The sequence below is a fragment of the Protopterus annectens genome, chromosome 2.part0, assembly GCF_019279795.1.
Source record: "Protopterus annectens isolate FY-2018-M chromosome 2.part0, PAN1.0, whole genome shotgun sequence".
Taxonomy (NCBI): domain Eukaryota; kingdom Metazoa; phylum Chordata; order Ceratodontiformes; family Protopteridae; genus Protopterus; species Protopterus annectens.
Genome location: NC_056728.1, coordinates 401,541,990 through 401,568,647, shown reverse-complemented (window position 1 = coordinate 401,568,647; position 26,658 = coordinate 401,541,990).

The following is a 26,658-nucleotide window of genomic DNA, read 5'->3' as shown; positions in this document are numbered from 1 at the left end:
GCTGATGTCATTCCCCTTGGAAGTACCTTTGGACATCTCCAGCTCTATAAGTTCTGTGGAGCATGCAATAACTATGTAACAGTATAATGCAAATAACTAGATAGGCAGGGGTTCTCTTCTCAATTCTGGCAAATGTGTGTGCATGTGTATAAGTATTTGTAAGTGTGTATGGTTGTGGGATGAAGTATTTTGAGGACTTTCCTACCCGCAACACTTCCCAGTTCCCTACTTTAGCAGTCCTGTTGATGTCATTCACCTTAGAAGTACCTTTGGACACTTGTCAGCTCTGTAAGCTCTATACCATGTACAATAAGTGCGTAACACTATAGTACAAATAACTCAATATACAGGGGTTCTATACTCAGTTCTGACAAATAGGTGTGTGTGTGTATGTGTGTGTGTGTGTGTGTGTGTGTGTGTGTGTGTGTGTGTGTGTGTGTGTGTGTGTGTGTGTGTGTGTGTGTACAAGTGATTGTATGTTTGTAGGATGAAGTATTTCGAGGACTTTCCCACCCACAACACTTCCCACTGCCCTACTTTAGTAGTCTGGCTGATGTCATTCACCTTAGAAGTACCTTTGGACACTTGTCAGCCGTATAATCTCTGTAGTTCATGCGATAACTGTGTAACACTATAGTACAAGTAACTAGATAGGTAGGGGGTCTAATCCCAGTCCTGGTAATTGTAGGGGAAACAGTTTTAGGCCATTCCCAACCACTATACTTTCTAGTGCCCAACTTTAGCAGTCCTGCTGATGTCATTCCCCTCAGACATACCTTTGGACAGCCTTCAGTCCTATAAGCTTCATGGCACATGCAATAACTATGTAATAGTATAGTGTAAATAATTAGATAAGCAGAGATTCTGTTCTCAGTTCTAGCAAATGTGTGTGCGTACAAGTGTTTGTAAGTATATATGTTTGTAAGATTAATTATTTTGAGGATTTTCCCACCCACAACACTTTCCAGTACCCTACTTTAGCAGTCCTGCTGATGTCATTGCCCTTAGAAGTACCTTTGGACAGCCCTCAACCCTATAAGCTCTGTGGTGTATGTAATAACTAAGTAACAGTATAGTAGAAATAACTAAATTGGCAGGGGTTCTATTCTCAGTTTTCGCAAATGTGTGTGTGTGCATGTGTGTGTGTGTGTGTGTGTGTGTGTGTGTGTGTGTGTGTGTGTGTGTGTGTGTGTGTGTGTGTGTATAAGTGTGTGTGAAAGTGTTTGTAAGTGTGCTTGTTTGTAGGGTAACATATTCTGATGTCTTTCACACCCAGTACATTTCCCATTGCCATACTTTACAAGGGCTGTTGATGTCATTCACCTTAGATGTATCTTAGGACACTGGTAAATCATGCAATCTCCATTGCATGTGTGATAACTGTGTAGCACTGCAGTACACGTAACTAGATAGGTAGGGATTCTAAACTCAATACTGATAACTGTGATACTCTGTGTGTGTGTGTGTGTGTGTGTGTGTGTGTGTGTGTGTGTGTGTGTGTGTGTGTGTGTGTGTGTGTGTGTGTGTGTGAATCATACCTCCCTGTGTTTAATGTGTGTGTGTTTGGGTGAGAATGATATACTCTGGGGTTGTGGGTTATACCATTTTGAGGGGTGTACCACCCACTACACTTTCCATTACCCTATTTTACAAGGCTTGCTGATGTCATTCACCTTAGAAGTACCTGTATACACTTATCAGCCCTCTAAGCTCTGTGGCATGTACAATAACTGTGTAATACTATAGTACAAACAATGAGATAATCTCAGTACTAACAACTATAGTAGTGTGTGTGTGAAGCATATCCCCTGTGGCTATTGTGTAGGGGTTCTAAACCTAATACTGGCAACTGTGATACTGTGTGTGTGAGAATCATATCCTCCCTGTGTGTGCGTGTTTGGGTGAGAATCATATCCTCTGGGGGTGTGGGTTTTACCATTTTGACTGGAATACCACCCAGTACACTTCCCATTGCCATACTTTACAAGGCCTGTTGATGTCATTCACCTTAGAAGTACCTGTATACACTTATCAGCCCTCTAAGCTCTGTGGCATGTGCAATAACTGTGTAATACTATAGTACAAATAATTAGATAGGAGGGGTTCTAATCTCAGTAATAACAACTATAGTAGTGTGTGCGAAGCATATAACTTGTGGCTGTTGTGTATGTAGGTTATGCCATTTTAAGGCCAGTTGACCCCCTACCTATGACATTTCTTTAAAGAGCCTGTTAATGGCATCTGCCTCACATGCACAATGTAACACTATGCAGCCCATATCAGTTATCTGTACAGATGTACACGGAATATCCAGATGTTTGCAACCTATACGTGGTCTGTGTCCCCTAACAATGAGCATTCCTTTTATATCATTGCCAAATATATCACAGTTACCATGGTGACACACATGCCAGCATCAGACATCGTACCTGACTGACACATCATGCTGATACAAAGTCTGTCACTCTATTACTTGTCCAGGTTTGTAGGAGCAGTAGATGAGACCAGTTACTATTTCTGGTGGGTTATCCCACCATCCTTGAAGGCATTCACAAAATTGCTTGTTGTAAGAGGCTGTGTGTTAATGTCCCAGGCATATAATCTATGTGCAGCATGCCATGTGTACATAGCACTATAGTACATACTAGTGGATATGTAGGGTTACTGATATGTCTATTGGTAACTGTGTACGTATTTCCATATGCACAGCCCCTATGGCTGTCTTTACTGTGTGTATGTGATGGCTATACCATTTTGTGTGCATTTTCCATCCTGTGAACTTTCCTATTGCCAACCTAGTTTCAGCCCATACAGATGTCATACACCGTGCAAGCACAATTACACAATTTCTAACACCAAGCCACTGTGGTGCATGCAATGGTCATATCACTGTGTATTGCACATAAATAAATGGGTAGGTCATATACTCTGAGAAGTATCAACTCCATCTGCATGTGTGTTTCAATGCATGCCCCCATGCAGCAGTGTGTGTGTGTGTGTGTGTGTGTGTGTGTGTGTGTGTGTGTGTGTGTGTGTGTGTTAGATGGTTCTACCATTTGCAATCCTAACAGCTCCTGTAATTGTCACTCACTTGAATAGTAGTGGCAGACACTGCAACACTACATTACCTCTGTGCTATTTGTGTTATGTATCTAGCACAATCATTTGTAACACTGTGCAGGTAGGGGCTGTGCTCAGCCCTTCGACAGCTGCCCTGTGTACAAGAATATGACTCTGTGTGCACTACCAGCACGGGAGGCCAGACATGTATATGAGTTAGCAGACACATGTGCTGGTGATTGTCAGGTTAGACTAACACAAGCTGACCTGTGTCAGGAATACATACCCCAAACATGTCATGCACAGTACCAGGCACAGCCTCATCAACTGCATGAAGGTGAGTGGATGGGATAGAAATGGCAGGGGCAACAGGTACTGATAGGTGAATCTGTTGCAGTTAAAGTAATGGCTAAGCTTGTTAGGAACCTAGTGCCAGTATTCAAGTAACCTCCTCTGGATGTGTGTGCCTGTGGTACTATAAAACACCCAGGTGACATGTATGAAGGCTAGCTGGCTGTGCCAAGGGTATGTATGCAAGGTCACACTGTCTGCCACAATTGTCCCTCACACACTGTTGCATGTAAACACACCTGGTAAACATGTACATATACAGCTGTACCTTAGCTATGAAAAGGTCACTGTGTTTCCACTCCACCATACTCATCATTGCTAATGTCAGCAGGCCCACAGCCTCCAGACACACAGACACTTGGAACACAAACAGAATACAGTACGTGACACTACAGTCAGTCAGCAGTACTAATGGCAATAATGTGTTATGGCTAAAAAGGTGCATACACTTCGATGTGTACCCATATTTATTGCCAGCAGACAGAACCTTACACAGCATTACATTACTACACTGTACTATATTCACTTTGTGCATCAGACCCATATGACCATGTTCCTGCATCGATGGTATGGATAACAGGGATGTGGCACAAGTATCATCACATGCACAGGGTGTGGTGTGGGATTGCCACAGGCCTAGGCTTGGCCATATGGTTGACATCATGTTTGTGTGTGTGTGTGTGTGTGTGTGTGTGTGTGTGTGTGTGTGTGTGTGTGTGTGTGTAGGGGTGGAGTTCAACTGGGCCATGCAGAGGAGCTGTGCATGTTTGGTGGTGACCTGCCTATGATAGAGATGTGTGAGTGTTTGTATGCACATAATCAAGCCATGTGGATGCCCAACACAGGGCTATGTTGGACAGGTGTGGACCGTACATGGCAGGATGTATGGTTCAGTCTCCCGACAGGGATGCAGGAACTGGTTCTGCCAGGAGTCTCACTGGCACCACCAGGCCCAAGGACAGATGCAGTACTACTCGCCGATGGTGACTGTTGTTTCCTGGATCCACATCCCTGATGACTAGCCAGAACCATGTGCCTATGGCCTGCTCCAGTGTGGTGTGGACAGCACCCTCCATTTGGTAGAGCTTGTGCTACTGTCACTATGGGACTGTGAATGTGCATGGCCATGTGGGTTCTCAGCTGATCATGTTGCTGACCTACGTCCACCTGGCCGATGCCCTACTCCCACCACATGCTCAAGCACAGACATTGAATGTTTGAGCACATGCATAGTAAGAAGTGCTGTATTCATCACCCTGAGCATCTGTCTGGTGTTGCAGTCAGTACGCACCTGTGTCTCCATGATGGACTGTAACATGCATCTGGTGACACTTGCTGTGACACTTGTGACAGGGGCCTGATGGGCAGCAGTCCTCCATCAAGCAACCCTGTCCCATCTGCCTGTGTGTAACCTTGACAATTCTCTGGCTTTGGCTAGTGTCTACACTCACACTTGCCATAGTCATCCCAGTAGCCTGTTCCATGCCACCACCCTCCAACTATCCATTATCTGTGGCTGCTGGGGACTGGATATGTGTGAGCATGCTGACTGTGTGCATGGGGACATTGTGGGTGAAAGTGGGATACCTACTGAGGGCACAGATTCAGCCTTGACAACCCCACCTGTGCCTCACTATGACCACCATCATCATGAGAGTCCATTAAGACACTGACATCAGGTTGTGAGGGGGAGAGACACCAACCCTCATGTTCACCTGTGAGAGGAAGACAACATATGTAAATTAATGCCATGCAGTATTATGTTTGCTGATATACACACACACACACACACACACACACACACACACACACACACACACACACACACACACACACACACACATACACACACACACACACACACACACACACACACACACACACACACACACACACACACTCCAAGTAAAGTCTTGCACAGCTTTGCCACCTATGGGTCCTTCATGCCAGATGTTACAGTAGCTCTGACTGCCATAATCCATCTCTTTAACAGCTACTGTAAAGTCCTCAACAAAGGGTGACAAATCCTACTGTTTGATGGGCCTATTAGCAGAATGGTAAGTGTGACCAAGACCAATGCTATTGGAGTGAGCTATACAGTGTCACCAAGTGCATATGCAAGTACTGTAAGAGCAGACTTACTGCTATACAGACCAGACACAATGACAAAGTTTAACTATACGTGATAGTAACTAAAGAAGGAATAAGAGAAAAGTCTATCACTGCAGTACCTACACAGTTCGGACTCAAACGGATTCATTTCAGACAACACTGTAGGGCAGTCTGAAATACATACACAAAACCTGGAAAGTACTAGGTGCATACGTTCATAAGATGATACCAGGCTATTGGCCCAGATGCCCTCATAAGCCTAGCCAAGACTTTCGCCCATGTCCCTTTAAAGCCAGCACCTGTTTCCCCTGTCCATCTGGGACACACGAAGTATCCCAGGGGTGTCTTTTCCATTTCCTATGCAGTCATCCAGCTTCTTCTTCAAGAGAACTATACACATACTCTGCTAGACATAGGGAGGGAGTGTATTTTATAGATAGTGTATTGTGTGGGACACTACACTATCCCACCAACAAGTACTATACATGTCACAGACCAGGTGAGGGCCTTGTGTGGATGTTGTGTGAGTGGGGTTTGTCTTACAGATATGCAGGAATGCCATCAAGGCTGGTTTGGACATGGCCTTGTATGACAGACACAGGTCGCCTATGATCAGTCTGTATGAGACTGAGTACAAGGACAGGGCTTTAAGCCCATCTGTATAGGATAGGTGTTGCAGACCCTGGATTTGCCTGGTCAGGATTCTCTGTGGTCTCTGCGACTGCTGCATTTGCTTGGCAAGGTACATGCCAAAGGAGCCATTGTACTCGGTAATGTGTCTGATAAGGGAGGAGGACAGGGACATTGTAGCCTCCTGGTTCTTGGATGACATACCCATATGTGTGAAGTGGGGCATGTAGACTGCCTTCTGTACAATTGTGTCCACATGGTGAGAAACTGTCAGGTTGCTACCAACCTTGGTGCACAAGTCACCTCATACCTGATTGCATGCTCAGTACATTGCTATTACTGTCATAATTTGTGTGGATGGCATCTACCACAGCAGGGGAAAATGATGCATCTTCTGGGATTCAGTTTGAGGCAATGCTTCTGGCAACAGTCATTCATTTGGGTAAGGGCCTATTGGAGGATGCTCACATCAGTAGGGCAATTTAAGACAGGGGCCAGCTTGCAATCATTTGTAAACCTGGTGAACCACAGACCACTGGTTTTGCCTTGTACTTCAGAAATGTATATCTCAAACAGTAGAGCCCCCTAGATCAATTCTTGGGGTATACGGTTCTGTAAGAATCTACTACTAGAGGTGGCTTCCACTACTTTCATCGAGTGGACACTATCATTGAGCCAGTTAGCTGCCCATCTGGTAACATACAGGTTGATGCCTAGCTGTGTAGGCTTATATATCATGGCTGCCTGGGGATTATTGTGAGAGATTTAGGCTAGGTGAAGGTAGGCACTGTGCACCATGTTCCCCTTGTCCTTGTGTTTGTTGACTGCTTCAAAGAAGTTGACCAGATTTAACAGGCCTGATCTCCCTTTGACAATGCCACACTGCATGGACTCAAGCATTTTGAGGTTGCCGATGTCCCTATTTATAATGTCCTTGATACTGCCTTCCATGCCCTTGCAGATCAAGCTAGTTAGGCTGATGTGCATATGATTGGATGGGTCAGTGGACTGATCCACCTTTGTGTATAGGGATGACAGTGGCTGTCCTCTGTGCAGATGGGATGACACTTGTGCTCAGGCTTTGGTTGACTACAGCATGTAATAGAGCTGAGAGCTCATGCCTGAGTTCATGTTGAATGCAGCCAGGGATGGTATCAGGCTTATGGAGACTTCTGTGTGTGTTGCCTTTGAAAGGGCATTATGGACCTGCTTCCCAATGAAGAGGGGAGGGGGCAGGTGCTGTACATGTCCATGTGTACTGATGGGGGGACAGGAGGGTTATGTTTACACTTAACCTGTCTGCAACAGGTTGGCTATGTCTATGCTGTATGTGTATGTGGTGTTATTGACCACCACTAAAGAGCAGATTTGGGTGTTGCCTCTGGGACTGCAGACATATGTGTGGAAGGCCTAGTGATTGGCCTTGGTGGATGTGTCCAATTTGCACTCAAAGTTAGCCTAAGGGTAATTCACCTGTGACCTTATTTGCTTGTTCAGACCAAGGGAACATTGCTTCCAATTAGGCACATGCTCCTTCTTGGCCCTGTCCAGCAATTATTTCCAGCTATTATGGTATTTGTGTATTGCTGCTGTCCACCACAGAGGTTTACCCTACCTTGAGGGAGATGATTTGTCTTGTCAGGTATTGCTGAGTCCATACAGCTATGTATGTGTTCACATAGTATAGTGGTGTAGGCTTGGACACTACTGCTAGTTCCAACTGACAGGATGGTGGCTGTAAAGCTACTTATACCTGCTCTGAGGAGATTTATAGTCAGTTTTGTAAAGTGATTTTTTTTTTACCCTGACAAGGGGGAGGGGCAGGGGAGATGGTGACCTCAACAATGATGGCTATGTGGTCAGATCATACCAAGGAGGATGACACTGTAAGAGTGCTACAGTGGCTACTCATGTTGGTTAGGACCAGGTACAGGATATTTCCACCTGTCATAGCAGTGTTGACCAGCTAATCCAATGCATTGGCATCGACAAAGCCAAGGAATATCTGTGCATTCATGTTCAGGTGGAATAGATCATGCACACTATGGTTGGGTAAAGTCACCCAGGAGCAGGGTAGATGGTTGAATCTTAACAGATTCAAGCAAGTCCAGATAGGTGTACTGGGTGTCCAGAGTCATGGTTGGAGGTCTGTAACTAGCTATGATTTGAGTAGGTGTTTTTTTAACAGTTAACTGTACTTGGGATGTCTCCCATGTGTCACACTGTTTGGCCAGCCTGGAGGTGTGTATGTGTATGACAATGTTTAAAACTCCACCTCCTGTGGCTTTGCAGGCCTTCATTTGGGGTCTAAACATATGGTGGGATGAGTAACCTGGCAAGATTAGTGTGCTCTCCACAGCTGCAAATCTGGTGTCAATGATTGCATAAATGTCAACATCCTCCAGGACAAGGTACTCTTGCAATGACATTAGTTTCATGCTAAGACTCCTAGCTCCTGTTATTGCAAGACATCTGGACAAAGGCACACATCAATGGTGGGCAAAGGCCAAAAAATAGTGACACTTTATAAATCTAGCTGTAACACACTTAGTTGCTAGCAAAGACAGTTTCACATTCACAGGAATACTCTGCAGGATATGACATCTGACATTCAAATGTATGCTATTATGTTATGACTTCAGTCTTTACTGGGTTGCCAGTGATTTGCCAGACAATGCATAACTGTATGAGGCATTGACTACAAATATGAGGCAAATATGTGGTCAGTCTGCAAAACTCTGGACAGTTGAAAGGCATGAGCTCAGTATATAACATACAGTTCAACGCACACATCTGTGCCAGTTGTTTACTATGCACATACCCTATATAAGTCTCTTACATTTGTAAGACAAGCATATGTGTCATTGTAGCATTCACAGATGACATATGAATATTTACCACATCCCAGGTAGCTGGCCTAGCAGTGTCACAGTCAGTATTGGACAACAGACACTCCAGTAGTAGTCATACATGAGCTGACATTTGCTGGGGTGACTCAGGGGCCAGATCTATGTCATTGCAGACAGAGCCAGCAGGAATGGCTATAGGTGCTGGACAGCAACATGTGTGTTCAGCAAGCCTTGTTGCGACCTACTGTTTAACTTCCTATTTCACATTATTGCATCCCCCTTCTGCATTCCATTACATGCTTAACTGATTGACATACCTGTTATAGTGCTGAAGAGTTTTATTAGAATAATGCAAATTTTTAGGTTTGTGTAGTCACAGTCTGTCCTTGTGTACATGGGTTCAGACCTGTTTTGTATAGGCAGCAGCTTGCCTTTTGTAGGTAATGCTCATGAGCAGGTGATGGCCCGTGCACAAATTGGTGTCTCCCACTTGCTACTTGCATCCAGAGCAGCTGTGTTGTCTTTCCAGTAGTCAATGCCATAGCAATGCAGTCCTATATTTAAGTCATTCATGTGAGCCTTGCCCCTTTTCCTTGCCTGTGAGGAGGACATTATGGAGGTATGGGGGCTACAGCTTCACAGAAGGTAGGTGGAAATACCTCTCAGAACAAGAAATGTCGAGACAGCCCAACAAAATGGGGGACAAAGTTCCAGAATTAGGTACAGATTGTAAGAAAGTATTGCCGTTATACACATAGAAGGTTGCTAGATTAACAGGGTTTGTCTAGACATGCATTTTCTGTGTGACTTCAACTCTGACCGTGATATGTCTCTGACATACCTCTCAAATATCCAGATGTCCACAGAATGCCCAGAGATTTGCCTCTTATGTTTGGTCTGTTCCTTAGACAATTTCTGTTTTATGAGAAATCAGTAGCATAATGTGAGGATTGAAGTCAGTAAATTTTGACATCCATTTGTGTTTCAGACATCATATCCTTCAGAGATGTTATGTTACAACAAACCCTGTAACACCAGCAACTGTTTCAGTTTGTAACAGCATTATGTGAGATATGTCCCTCTTTTCAGCCCCCTGTCCCCCAAGAATGTCAGACATTGTCCAGATGTCTTGCAGTAAGACATTCAGAGGTAGGGTATATCATTATTTAGTGGCATCACTCCTGGTATTATCCCAGTGACTTAGCAGACTCCCGGAAGTGGTATGTGGCAGTGGCCATATATATGGTCCCACACCCTGGACATTCTGTGGAAATCTGTACAGTTGAGAGTTATGTATGTCTGGCCATTGTTAACAGACTGTCCTGTAACACCTCAGGATTCCCAGTAGACTGTGACTTTGGGCAGTATATGTCAGTGTAGTGTGCGACTGGCAATCAGGATATGTTTGTTCAAACAGTCATTATACTCTTGAGTTCATTTGAGGTACTGGTATGTTGCTGTGACTGTGATGCAAATGGTTGTGGGTGGACAATTTCTCACCATGTCTGCTTTTCCATACAGTTACATCCCTGTAATGTATGATATATTTGCAAATGCATGAGTAATTTCCCAGAGCTGATGTGGGGTAGTGTTGTGTTGGTCTGACTGTAGTTCAGAAGGTGCTGGGTGAAATGGTTGGCAGCTCTTTAGTGTGTTTTCCCCTTCTGTTACATGACTGCAGTCATACCTCCCCACTGTCCAGAGCATTGACTTCAGTAAATGATGACAATCTTTTGTGTTTCAGACCTGAAATCTATCAGAAAATATATGCCAAAACAAACCATGCTACTCTAGCAGACTTCTACACTTATAACAGCCATATTTCAAATATGTCAGTATTATTTGCCTATTATCCCCCCACTTTGTCAGGCTTTTGTCAGATGTCTTGCAGTAAAAGGTTGAGGATGCACAGTGCATTTCTTTGTGCCGGTCCCAAGCCCGGATAAATGGGGAGGGTTGCGTCAGGAAGGGCATCCGGCGTAAAACTTCTGCCAAAAATTACTGATGTGGAGAACTTTTCATAATTGCATACCGGATCGGTCGAGGCCCGGGTTAACAACGACCACCACCAGTACTGTTAGCCAACAGGGTGCTGGCGGAAATTGGGCTACTGTTGGCCGAAGGAGAAGAGGAGGGCAAAGGCGTGCCCGAAGGCAGGAAGATAGGAGGAAGGTTAGGAGTGTAGCAGTGAGGGTAGGAACTTTGAATGTTGGCAGTATGACTGGTATAGGAAGAGAGCTAGCTGATATGATGGAGAGAAGGAAGGTTGATATATTGTGTGTGCAAGAGACCAGATGGAAGGAAGTAAGGCCAGGTGTTTAGGAAACGGGTTCAAATTGTTTTATCATGGTGTGGATGGCAGGAGAAATGGGGTAGGGGTTATACTAAAGGAACAATATGCCAAGAGTGTTTTAGACGTGAAGAGAGTGTCTGACTGAGTGATGTTTATGAAGCTCGAAATTGATGGTGTAATGATGAATGTTGTTAGTGCATATGCTCCTCAAGTTGGGTGTGCGATGGAAGAGAAAGAGAAATTTTGGAGTGAGTTGGATGAAGTTGTGGTGAGTGTACACAAGGGTGAGAGACTAGTGATTGGAGCGGACTTTAATGGGCATGTTGGTGAAGTGAACAGAGGGGATGAGGAAGTGATGGGTAGGTATGGTGTTAAGGAGAGGAATTTAGAAGGTCAGATGATTGTGGATTTTGCGAAAAGGATGGACATGGCTGTGGTGAATACGTATTTTAAGAAGAGGGTGGAGCATAGGGTGACGTACAAGAGTGGAGGAAGATGCTCACAAGTTGATTATATACTATGTAGGAGGGCCAGTCTTAAGGAGATTGGAGACTGTAAAGTGGTGGCAGGGGAAAGTGTAGTTAAGCAGCATAGATTGGTGGTATGTAGAATGACGTTGGTGATCAAGAAGAGGAGGAGGAATGTGAAAGCTGTGCCAAGGATTAAATGGTGGAAGTTAAAAAAGGGTGATTGTGAAGTGGAGTTTAGGGAAGAGTTAAGACAGGCACTGGGAGGCAGTGGAGAGTTACCGAATAGCTGGGTAACTACAGCAGAACTAGTAAGGGTGACTGCTAGAAAGGTGCTTGGTGTGACATCTGGACAGAGGAAGGAGGACAAGGAGACCTGGTGGTGGAATGCGAAGTACAGGAGAGTATACAGAGGAAGAGGCTGGCTAAGAAGAAGTGGGATTGACAAAGAGATGAAGAAAGTAGACATGAGTAAAGGAGGATCAGTGGCATGGCAAAGAGAGAGGTGGCGAAAGCTAAGGATAGGGCATATGGAGAGTTGTACGAGAGATTGGACACTAAAGAGGGAGAAAAGGACCTGTACCGATTAGCTAGACAGAGGGACAGAGCTGGGAAAGATGTGCAGCATGTAAGGGTGATAAAGGATAGTGAGGGAAAGGTACTCACAAGAGAGGAGAGTGTGTTGAGTAGATGGAAAGAGTATTTTGAGAGGCTGATGAATGAAGAGAATGAGAGAGAGAAGGTTGGATGATGTAGGGATAGTGAATCAGGAAGTGAAACAGATTAGCAAGGAGGAAGTAAGGGCAGCTATGAAGAGGATGAAGAATGGAAAGGCTGTTGGCCCAGATGACATACCAATGGAAGCATGGAGGTGCTTAGGAGAAATGGCAGTGGAATTTCTAACTAGATTGTTTAATGAAATTTTGGAAAGTCAGAGGATGCCTGAGGAGTGGAGAAAAAGTGTTTTGGTACCTATCTTTAAGAATAAGGGTGATGTGCAGAGCTGCAGTAACTACAGAGGGATAAAACTGATTAGTCACAGCTTGAAGTTATGGGAAAGAGTAGTGGAAGCAAGGTTAAGAAGGAGGTGATGATTAGTGATCAGCAGTATGGTTTCATGCCAGGAAAGAGCACTACAGATGCAATGTTTGCTCTGAGACTGTTGATGGAGAAATACAGAGAAGGTCAGAAGGAGTTGCATTGTGTCTTTGTAGACTTGGAGAAAGCATATGACAGGGTGCCTAGAGAAGAGTTGTGGTATTGTATGAGGAAGTCGGGAGTGGCAGAGAAGTGTAAGAGTGGTACAGGATATGTACGAGGGTAGTGTGACAGTGGTGCGGACTGCAGTGGGAGTGACAGATCCGTTTAAGGTGGAGGTGGGATTACATCAAGGATCAGCTCTGAGTCCTTTCTTATTTGCAGTGGTGATGGACAGGTTGACAGATGAGATCAGACAGGAGGCCCGTGGACTATGATGTTTGCAGATGACATTGTGATCTGTAGTGAGAGTAGGAATCAGGTTGAGGAGACTCTGGAGAGGTGGAGATATGCTCTAGAGAGCAGAGGAATGAGGGTCAGCAGGGCTAAGACAGAATATATGTGTGTAAATGAGAGGGAGGTTAGAGGAATGGTGAGGATGCAGGGAGTAGAGTTGGTAAAGGTGGACGAGTTTAAGTACTTGGGATCAACAGTTCAGAGTAATGGTGAATGTGGAAGAGAGGTGAAGAAGAGAGTACAGGCAGGGTGGAATGGGTGGAGAAGAGTGTCAGGAGTGATTTGTGACAGACGGGTATCCGTAAGAGTGAAAGGAAGGTCTACAAGAGTGTAGTGAGACCAGCTATGTTATATGGGTTGGAGACAGTGGCATTGACAAAAAGGCAGGAGTCAGAGCTGGATGTGGCAGAGTTAAAGATGTTAAGATTTGCAATCGGTGTGACTAGGATGGATAGGATTAGGAATCGGTATATTAGAGGGTCAGCTCATGTTGGACAGTTTGGAGACAAAGCAAGAGAGACGAGATTGCGTTGGTTTGGACATGTGCTGAGGAGGGATGATGGGTATATTGGGAAAAAGATGCTAAGGATGGAGCTGCCAGGTAAGAGGAATAGAGGAAGGCCTAAGATAAGGTTTATGGACGTGGTGAGAGAGGACATGCAGGCGGTTGGTGTGACAGAGCAAGATGCAGAGGATAGGAAGAAATGGAAAGAGATGATCCGCTGTGGCGACCCCTAACGGGAAAAGCCGAAAGAGAATGATGATATATATATATATGTATATATATATATATATATATATATATATATATATATATATATATACATATACACACACACACATATAAGAGTACTAAGGATGTTTATTTTTTTCTGATGTTAAATGACTGTAGTGGATGATATGCTTGTAAAAGCACTACAATTTTCCACAGTTCATATGGTGCAGTGGTATGTTGCTGTGATTGTAGTGCTCAGCATCTTGGGTTCAAGACTTGGCAAGGCTGATTATTTTGTTGCTGGACAGAATAAGGGCTGATGGAGACAGAGTGATTAAAGAACTTTTAAGCAGTTGTAAGCAAGTTTGCATGGTTTTGTGTGAAGCTAAGTGATGCTAACAGACGGTTAAGTCTCTTAGCTTCACTTAGCGGCACTTATTCCTCCTTACATCCGAGTTACTTTTAAATAAAGGAAAGAAAAAAGGGTGATAGGAAAGTGGTGAAATGGGGCAAGCAGGGGGTAAAACATTAGGAAACTAGCTAGGGATGTGCAGGATTGGTGTAGGAAATGACCATAGCTCTACATTTCTACTGCAGCAACAGCTGTGACTGATGTGGAAAATTTGGAATTTACAGCCTCACACCCTACAGGGAGGGGTGTTGGCAACATACATTTGTAGATTAATTTGAGTATTGATTGATTTATCTCACTTGACATGTGGGCGAATTGTAGAGCTATGTATGGGGCGATGATTTTTTTTTTGCGGGACAGATGCCCTTTTTTTGTTAAGGTGAGAGTGGGATGTTGGGGAAAGGCTGCAGGTATGTTTGGAGAGGTAGGTTATTTAGGATAGGCTGCATTCACAAACAGACAAGACACACAAGACAGCAGACAGGGGTGGTATATGACACACGAGGAGGGTAAACAACTTGGACAGGGAGGGTGATTGGGAATCAGAGGCCCATGAGCCCCCAAATGGATACAGTGTGACTCCGTTCCCCACCCATGGGCAGTCACCACTGCATCTTCACAGCCCCGAAGGTGGCAGGGCTAGGGAGTGGACAGCAGGGGCAGTCTGCCCCTCCAGGTGCACCAACCAGCCCTCCATCTGGTGCAGCTTTCCATCCAACTCGGAGCAGATGACCCTACCCCGGAATTTGCATCTGGTGACAAGCTCTTCTTCATGCCCACACCCAAGGGGTTTAGCCCTGTCCTCTATGGTGGTTCCACCCAAAGGTGGTGCAAGACCAGTGGATGAGGAAGCTCCAGGTTGGGTCCCAGACCTGCTAGGGCCAGGTGACATGGCCAGATGAGGCGAGACAGGTGAAGCTGCCGGGATCTGCCTTCCCAAATGTGCTATGGTGTTGAGGTTATCCAAAATATATCGGTTAGTCATGAACAAAACATTTCAAAATTAGTTATAACACCATGGTGGATGTTCCAATTAACCCAAACCAACAGATTTTAAACAGTTGCATAGCAAACAGAACACATGCATAAATGGAACAACAGTAAGCATTGTAATAGCACCCAGTTACATTGACGGCAACAGGCTGCCAACAATGGTATTTGAACAATGTATGTTAATATGCAACCAATTAAATATATGAACAATAATAGAACAGAAATCCCAACATTAATTTTTCTGAAAAACATACCCATAGTATATGAATAATAATTAGTGATGCAAATGAGGGGTGGGGGGGGGAGAGAGAAAAAGTCCATTAACAACTGTATAGGCTTCTATTTTTCACAACAGTACTGCTCAATACTCTACAAGTCTGCTCTGACTTTACATCTACCAATGGCCCATAGCTTCTGTAGCACATACATACCTGTCAAAATGTCAACCTGTAATGGTGTGGGGCAGACTGGGGCAACTATAGCTACATTACTAGGGGGGCTTGTGCATGTCAGTGTTACATATCTGACGAAGAAGAGGTACCCTGAATTGATGTCATGTGTGTCTGCTACTGGCATACTTCACCTTGATTCCTATCTGTGTCCAAAGTGATTGGCAGCAATGACCATTAGCCATGACAGTGTGACACTTGAGAGACATGTATCAGGAAGAGTGCATGGCATATGTACCTATCCTGCTGTCATTTGTAAGCATGGGGTTGGACAGTGAGACAGTTGTACCTGGTATATTGGAATACCCTTCCTACAGGTACTACATATGTTTCTTTACCTGTAAGACATGTGGAGAAAATATCTGTTACCACTATCTGACTGTTTCTACAAATATTCAAGATTTTTTGAGTGTATATATGCACACATCTCAGTACCACTCCCTGGATTCAAGCCATATCTGGGTGTGCTAATACAAACAACAAGGCTATTTCTCATCACACTGAGCTACTTGGGAACTGCTGTTGCTTGTTTGACTGATTTCTGCCTATTACTCTGTGGGTTAGACAGTCTGACCTTGTAATCCTGGGATTCATGCATGACAGACAGTTATTGTACTGTGTATTAATCCTTTGAAGTAATACAATCTGGAAAGCAAAGGTTAACACAAGGCAATGGTGCAGGGGACACATTATAATACATTAGATATTACTATTGAGGGTTCAGATCTAGGTGCATAACATATGTCATATTTCATTTATATCTTGTTTTACAGCTCCACAATGTACTGTTTTGCATAATAGCTTGTTCTCAGAACAACCTCGATAAATTCATGCTGCCAAAGCCATATTTTCTGCGAAGAACCTTTACACATTTTATTTGTATAACAACATCCCAGAGTAAATGCAACAACTGGTTGTTTAGGTCTTTATTGTACTTATATGACACAGTGCTTTACTACTGCATATCCTGTAGATCAGTATTAGTCTGGAAATTTTTTTATTTAATCGTTAGACACAGAACACACTACACCTACTGGCAGTAAATGATTTACTCCTTCTTATTTATTTCACTATATACTGCAAGGTAGATCTGCACTCACCAGCCTGTCAGTGCAGCTTTGTCAGTCTGTCGGCATGGGCATTGGCATTGCTAGCCCTCTCTGTTTCAGCTATAGGGGGAGAAAACAAACATTATGCATACCTGTCTATCACATACTCAGGCTAGGATTTGGTACAGCTATGGATGAGATACTTACTAACTACTGGAGCATTCCGTGCCCAAGCATCTTGGATCCACTGGGCCAAGAGCTCCCACTTCCTCCACTTTAGGTCACAATGGTGATGCCATACCTGCTCACCAGTTCAGGGGATTCCTGTGCCACTGGTGAGGTCACATGTCAGAAGGTCCCAGGCCTCTGCTTTGTACTGAGAGCCCTGGTACTGGCCCTGCAGCAGTCTGTCATCATGGTTTTCTACAAGGAGCCCAACCATGACCCTGGACTCCTGAATGCCCCAGCTCTGTGCCAGAAAGCGCACTCCCTCTCCAATGCCAGACTACAACAGATTATGGCTGTATTCCCATCTATGCATTTTAAATAAGGCCATATTCCTGCACTTTTCTGTCATTGGACCATTTTGAAAATGCTAAGCTCACCTAATTGGTGCGCAAATCTGCTAAGATGAGTTGAACAGTGCATAAAGGGGTAAATGCTGAGCACTGCTTAACAGTGCATAAATCCACTTAGCTGAGCTAACTGCTGCTTAGAATTTACTTCTAAGCAATGCTTAAACTGGCTAAGCATAGCTGAGTACTGCTTAGCATTGTTCAGTTTTCATTTAAAAAAAATCAGGATTGCAGATTAATTCACCATTACTAACATATTATTAAGTGTATATGATTTACTTTGCATGATATCCACCATGTGCTTTCATTACATTACCTTGGGTTGTGACTATACTGTGTGGTACATTTGTATATACATGGGTGATTTCACATGTTATATGCACTCACACTTCCATTTTGGAGCAGCTACATTACCCTCAGTAACAAATATCAATTACTACATAATTTAACATAAAAAGTTAATTTTAACAATGCTTTCCCATGTAAAAATAAAGTGCCTGTTTTGGTACTCAAACCATGAACTCCAGCATACAAAGCTAGGCTTCTAACCACTATGATATCTCTTTGCTAAGGATTTTATCTATACATTTTTATTTAACTCCTATGAGATGTTTAAGCAATGCTGAGCAGAAGGCCATAACAAGCAAACCTGCTCGGCTATGCTTAAGCGTAACTTAGAATGGAAAAAAAATAATAAAAGCACTTTAATTACATGTATCATTACTACTTGTAAGTCATATTTGGTAATGCACTATCTGTCATTCTATCTACTGTCTAAGTCTGTATGGGACATATCAAGAATGAAGTCACTACATAATGGCATACATTTGAGTTTTAGACTTCTAATCCTTCCCTACATGTTGTTATGTTAATACAAACCCTGCTCCTCTATCCACTTTCTAAGTTTTAAGGGCAATATTTATGTTCTAACCTAATTTATCCCCCCATCATTTTTAGGCTTTGGCCAGTTTTTTGCTCTGAGAGGTTGGGACATGTTAAAGGTGCCGTACGGCACATTTGCATTGCAGGGGGTGTATGACAGTATCTGTCACACACCCCCTGCATTGCTTACTATGTAAATAGTTGCTTTCCATGTCCACAGAAACTGTCAGCAGTTAGAAAGTGTTGTGAGGCACTTTGGCAATGCAGGAGGTGTGTGACAGCACCTGTCACACACCCCTTCATTGCTTACTATCTAAATAGCTGCTTTCAGTGTCTGCAGACACTGAAAGCACTTAGAAGGTGCCATACAGCACTTTTAGAGTGCAGAGGGTATGTTGGATGTGTGGGCACTACTAAAACAAGCGCCCTGCACTCAGTATTGCTCATGTCTGCTTAGCCTTAGCTGTAGCGTGCCTTCATGAATATGTAAGTCACACTGCTGTTAAGGTTATGCAGAAACAGACAATGTTCACTCCGTGCAGGAATAGCACTATTCCTGCATGGAGTTTATTGAATTCTGGGGTATGTTTATTTATGTCAAAGGCATTGTTACAGATGTTCTGCTTTGTTGGTGTCAATATCATACATCTTTCAAAGGTTTTACTTAAGACTGATGTTAAAGATATACAGCTATAATTTTAAATAAAGTTAGCTCTACCGCCATTATATATGGATAAAACAACAGATTTCCCCCATTCACACAGCCTTTAGATAAACATCTGAAAATGTTTTGTAATTGATATATGAACTTCTCAGATTAGATATATTAATGATCTTGGGATTGACTCTAGACATGTGATGCTGTTTCTTTTAATTTCCCTTACACATATCTGAGTAGTTTCTAAATCAAAAACTGAATTCTCAATTTATTTAACTATTCATGAAATGTGTCCCCTACCTTTTGAATTGAACTATTATTTATAGATGCAATATACATATTGAAAGTTTCTGCTATGACTTTAGTGTCATGCAGCCGGATATTGTTTAATAAGAAAGAGTCTGTTGAGTGAGGTACACCCTTTCCTGTATTAACATATTTACAGTAGTCTTTTCTATTTTCCAAATTAGATGGCAAACAATTTTTATACCTTGCTTTTGCAACTGAACTTACCCCTTTTACAGATTCATGTTAATTTAAAAGGAATTTCTTACAGACTGCATGGCTGAGAACAGGTGTTTTGGAAGCTGGCCCCCAGAATTAAGCCTTCTTATAAACAGGCCTTACACCAAAGTAAGTCACTTATACTGAAAGCAGGTCTTTCAGAATCGGGGCAGACTTACACTGAGAGCAACACATTTGGAATCTGGACCCATATGACCTTTTCTTGTAATAAAGGTCTGTAACTTTTTGTTGTACTAACATGGTATTTTTGCTTTTAAACTTATAGTCATACTTTAAAAGTTTCATCTAGGACTAAAACACATATGACATCTAATTAATTAATTTTGTCTGCAGCATGTTTAGCCCTTATGATACTAACTTATCTCAGTTTTTCCATATCAAGGTTACCATCAATGTAGCTACATCAAATTCTACAAACTGAAACATATTTGTGTATGTAGTACCATTTATGCCACATGATGAAAAAATGATTTCACTGTCATCTGATATTCCAAGGAATTCAGTAACTTCAGTTTTAATAATTAATTTGGTTTTGTTTTGCTAAAATTAAATCATGTATGCCATTCTGACATTGGACATTGTCTCCTGTCTTGTAATAGTTTAACCCCTTGCCTGCGGGCTGTTGATTTATTCAGCAGTACATGCTTAATAAATTGATGTTAATACCAACTTTTCTCTGTTTCAGTATATTTTTAATTATTTTAACATCAGCATTAAGTCATTTTTGAATAAAATAAAAAACATTTTTCCAGCACATCTATAAGGTAATATTTGGCTAGTATAGTGACTACATTAGCAAAATAATTAGCCCATGACTTCTCATTAAAGTCTGTGGGAAACTTAACCAGGAGGTTTGAAACAATGCTATTTATTAGCATGATATCTAAATTCTACCCCTAAAACAGAGCAACAGGAAATGGGTAGCCAACCCATGTCCTAACATTATGTGCTCTAAGCACCTGTGATCCCGAGGGCACCTTTGCACACTGCTTTCCCAGCAATCTTTAGTCAAATTACTATCGACTAGCAAGAGTTGCAGTCATATACATCATTAGTGAGGTCCCAATTATATTAGTGAATTACTGAACTGAATTGCAAACGCTGTTTAGTCGAACATCATTATGTGAAATGGCAAAAAAAAACGAAAGCACGGTACAGTGATTTTATTCCTAGGGAAAACAAATCACTGGGCCATTTTTGGGACTTTGCCATTTCCTCCACTGTGGTGATCTCGGAGTTCGTATATTTAAGTAGGGGGGGGTTGAAGGGGGTACAGCCCCCCACATCGGGGGGTGGGGGCAAAGTCCCCCACTTTATTTTGTGTTTGGATTTTTTTTTCCGGATCAATGATTTTTTGCCCTGGGAAAAAAAATTCTGATTTGTGTGTTCGACATTTTGCTTATATAATATACACCCCGTTCGTGGAGCTTTTCCTTTCCAGGTATGTATTTTATTTTAATTTCTGGCAGGATGCCAGATAGAACTGTGGGCAGCAATAATAGCTGTCACTGCCCACAACAAAAAAAATATTTTTTTTAATTGTATTTAGTTTCACCACAATTACTGTGTGCAAAACTGACACTGATGTAGCTAGTTTAGGCACAGGGCATATGTATGTGAATGTGTTCAACAGCAAGATGTAGAAATCAATTACTGTGGACATTGTTTCCTCTTTCCTCACAATCAGTTATAAGAGTTACACTAAGAAGGAGGATGTACTTTTGGTAAAGGGAGTGAAGAAGCATGTTATACTTGAAAGTACAGGGTTATTATATGATCACTGTCAAATAAAAATTATATTGGTTCTTGTGAGTTCAGTGGCTGTGTCTGACAAAAACAAGATGAAATGTGGCACTGTGGCCAATGTTTTTTTCCTCAGTAAGTCATCAGAAATATACTGAATGTGTTTTTGGGTGGCAGGTGATGTATGAAAGCACATAGCAGTTACAGGGTCACATTTGAATAATAATTGATACCGTGTGTTTGGGGGCAGCATCTGTCAAAGAGCAACATGGCCATTATTTATTTATGTGATTTCAACACAATCTAAGGTAGTGTACCTGCTCATTCTACTTGGACAGTATCACTGAGTTTTTTCAAAACTATTTTATTAGAAAATTATGATTTTTTTTTATAATGTAACCTGCCTTTTGGAAGCTGACATATGACTCCTTATATACAGATAGTGAATCCAGTGTTTTCAGAGGTTTCTTTTCACTGTTTGGCACTACCCTTGGTTTCAGCCTGCGGTCTATTTGCCTTCTGCAGAAAACGCTGGGTAAAAAAAAATCTGAATACATTTGTACAAAGTTCTCATTATTTCAGAAATAAAACTCCCTAAATATTTCAATAGAAAATATATTTATATATTTCAGTTGTAACATGACATAGCAGCAATGTCATACTTTCAATCAGATAAACTTGTGGAGTCAAATTTAGAGGTATGCTGGACTAGAAACTCTGTGTTTAGAACTGCAGTCTTAGATTTGTTTTCTAACTGAATGCCTACTACCTAAAATATTTATAATGAAATCTCAAAGGAGGACCCTGGGACTCAATAAACTCCATGTAGGCTCCACGTGAAGCCTACACGGTGCGTACATGTTTGCATGACAGTGGGCAGCGAGTGGCAGCACGCAATGCATATTAATGCCACATGGCACATCTAAGCTAGGTTTTATGGCTGGCAGCAGTGTTGCTGGCCAGAAAAACATTAAAGCAATAACAGATATCAATTCTATTTCAAGCAGAGCACCTGAGGTCTGCTGATTTGCACAAAATGCCACAATGATCACCAGGGTTTCACAGATAGCCATCAATCTGTTAGTGCAATACATCTGCACAAAGGCTAACATAATGTGGGGACATTTAACCAGAAATAGGGACATATTTGATATAGATGTCACAAAGAAATATGTTAGAATGAAACTTAAACATACCTCTCAACCTGTTAGAGCAAGAAATCTTGACAAAGCCATAAATAATGGGGGGGGGGCAAAGGCTCAAAAATAGGGACAGATCTTTATTGTTGCTCTTCCAAACTTAAAAAGTTGATACAATAGTAGGTTCTACAGTAGCCAACACTTTCTGAATAGCATGAGGTTTGAAACTCAATTGTCTGTCTTCAATTTTTGAATTCAATCTGCAATGCCATGCCAAGGAGTTGCCAGAAAACCAAAATGTTATGAGGAAAAGATCAAAAATATGAGACAAAACTGGACATTCTGCACAAGTCAGGACAATTCAGAGGTATGAGCTCAGATGTGTTTAACATGTGTGTGATTAATTTATGAACTTCAGCCTGAAGAAGTCTCTGTATGAGTTAAAGGAGATGAAAGCGCTTACTGGAGGTGTTGTATTCAATAAAGTGTATCTGTGTTCCTACAGATACTGCAATTTATTTTACTTTGTTCAGGTGTGTTTAATATTGACTCACATCAGTCCTGAGATCATCCCAGTGATATGGCAGAAAGTCATAAATTTTATAAGGAACACATCTGGACATCTTGGGATATATGAATGTGAAGTATATGGCCCAAATACAGTACAGGATGGTGTACCTAAAGTGCAGAGTATTGTGATATCCCATTCCTGGCATTATGTACTGAAGCTGTGTAAATGATCCATAACAGGACATGGACTGTCATGTAAAATGAGCACTCAGGGGAAGTGTGTGCATTGAATATGGACAAACACACACACACACACACACACACACACACACACACACACACACACACACACACACACACATGAATTGTAAGAATGAAGACAGGGAAAGAGGACTGGTGAAACTACCTAATGTACAGCAGAGGAGGTTATGTCAATGGAAAATGGTTATAACAGCAACACCAATTGCATATCTATATGATACAATAAAAACTGTACAGTGAAAATGTGTTTGATGTGACTGTCACACAAGGTGACATAACAATGGGGAGGATGCCTGTGTGAAGACATCTATCAGGGATCTAACATACAATTGGGGTGGAATGCATATTGAGAAGCTGTATAAACTGATATGATAGAATATGACTGTTCTCTCAGCAGAGGTCTCTAGCAAGTTGGTCACAAGTAAAGCTTCATGGAAAACATTACAAAAAACAGCCACAATCATGGACAATATCAGAATAATATCACCAGTAATCCCATGCCTCTGAAATGACATATGTGATTTACAGTGCATAGAGATGAGTTTGCACACACACACACACACACACACACACACACACACACACACACACACACACACACACACACACACTTGAACAACTGTTATGATATATCCACACTCTATGAGGGTAACCATGCACACTGTCCTGGCACTGTAACATCTACTGGAGGTATTAGGAGGGCACTGCAATATCTGTATGTGACAGTATGGGTAATACAGGCTAGTTGCCTTGTGTGCATGGCATATATATATATATATATATATATATATATATATAGAGAGAGAGAGAGAGAGAGAGAGCACAATCCACACTGTCATGAATGATATACATGCCAATAATGTTGTCAAACACCTATGTATGTAGTGTGCGTGTGTGTGTGTGTGTGTGTGTGTGTGTGTGTGTGTGTGTGTGTGTGTGTGTGTGTGTGTGTATAAGCAGAACAGGTAGGACACATGCATCTGGTGTAACAACTTGATTGGTGTTTTGCACCATCACACAGTCATGTATATTTCACAGAAAGAATACCTAGGTACGGCCAATAAGCTGTGTGACATCACACTGTGACAAAGGTGGTATACTTCCGTTACACATCACTGGAAGAGGTGTCAGAAGGTACATGAAGAAGGGTGCATTGTACACTGTTATTGGTGTCATGAAGGCTGGGAACTATGAAGGTATTATGGCCTCTGATGTCGATGTTCTTCACATACACAGTACTTGTGTTACATTCAAAGGAGTAGTCAGTACTGTGACCATATGTTGATAGATGTGCCACTTACCATCTACCCCAGCACATGTGTCACATACTTATTGGTCTAATTATAGGGTGTGATGTGCACATTATACCTGGGTGGTGTGTTTGTTTCCTGAATTAACAAATCCCTTGCATCTTGTCAATGCAGTTGCTGTCATGACTGTGGCAGCAATGTTTGGTATGTGTTGCTACTGTCTGTATTAAAATAATATCACAGCTGGAGTCAATGATTGCCCACAGCATGTGTATGTCATCTGTGATGTCCACCACTTAACTAATGGACAGAAAAGGGCATAGCAGACAGCCCTGATATATGGACCTGATCACTGGACCTGAGATTTAGGTCACGTCACACATGTCAACATAGTGAGATGCCATGTACCTTATACATTGGTCTACCCATTTGGTGCTATAACTTTTTATGGCTATATATGACAGTGTTGAGTGAATACCTCACTGTGGATTTGTGTCAAATGCCTTGACCTGGTCAAGTTTCACAAGATGATGCTGTTGTCATCATGCATACTCTTGATGACCTTTTTGATGTAACAGATATTATATAGAATTAACAACTCACACAGGTCTATTGCACACAAGTGGAATGTAACTAGTGTAGATGTAGAAGAGGTCCATGATTACATGTTGGTCTACCCCACAGTCGAGGAGAGTCAGGATGTCTCTGTACATGCATGCATCAGGTGCTGTCCTCTCTACTCAGATGGATGCATATTGATGTGCACACTTGTATGGGGATGTAGTTCATGTGGAGGGTGTGTTGACATATGTATTCAACTATATCAGGAAGGTGTATGTGATAAGTCATGCCATAGGTGATCTGTGATGTTGTCACAGGCCATTGTTTCTGTGTAATAGGCCGGGATGAAGGTAGCCTATTGTGCTCTGGCCAAGGGTTTTGGCACAATCCCCATGCAGGTATCATTGAGAAAGCGTCCCAGCTGGGGATTAATCCTTAATTCAGTAATTGGGTAATTAATTGGCTTACTGACAGAACATATACCGTGAAAGTTGAAGAAACAACCTGAGCTATCACCACTGGCAAACCTCATGGATCTGTGCTTGGCCCCTCACTGTTTGGACTCTATTTCTTGACAGTTCAGGCTAAAGTTTATGGCCTTTTGCTTACCAAGTTTGCTGATTCATGCATATTGGGTGCAATCAAGCCAGCAATGATGATAACATAGTACAAGAGGTGCTATCACAGACAATGAATGTGGAAAAAGGCACATGATCTACAACCAAATGCAGAAATGTGTCTTTTTTATGTTGTCCATCTGAAAAGTGGAATTCCATGTTAATCACAGCATTGATAATAATCCTGCTATGCTGACACCTAGTGATGCCAGCACTGGGAACACATGTGGATAGCACTCTGAACTTTGACCACCAAGTGTCCACACTGGTATAGAAATCCTATATTCTGCACACCATACGTCAAACCATCATATTCAGATCTTAGGACTGTATGACAGCACTGTAGTCAAATCTCATCAGAACAGGAATAGAGTAAGTATAATGTTCTCTTTTGCATGTACCTCACCAGACACGTAGCAGCTAGAGAGACCACAGGGTTTTCTCAACAAGATAACACAGGGCCTACAACATGTCATATCACTGTAATATGGCTGGTATAGGATGAGGGGGCATCTGTCTGGCCTCCAGGTTGCTGTCTGACCCTGCCCTGGTGGGAGTACTGTATATCCAAACATATGATATAACTGATGACATCAGCAGTGTCTGTTGAGGAAAATATGGTAGTAACAATGTCCACATGCTGGTGTAAAGGCTCTCTGTAATGTCAAGTAAGAGCATGCACACAAACACACACGCACACACACACACACACACACACACACACACACACACACACACACACACACACACACACACACACTGTTGACTGTAGTGAGAATGGACTCCCTACCTAAGTACACAGACTACAGAACTGAGTAGTTTGCACAAGCTCCACAGCACAAGTCTGACTTTTACAGGAGTGCAGGTGAAATTATAGTAGATGACATAAGCAGGCCATGTGGGAGACAAGATGGGTGAGCTGCATAAAATGTATGTGTAGACATCTGCAAGAATCAAAATACTGTCAATCTATGGTATTGCAGCAGTAACTTTAGTATACACACTTTTGCTCTTCTGTCTAAACATACATACATGCACACACACACACACATACACACACACA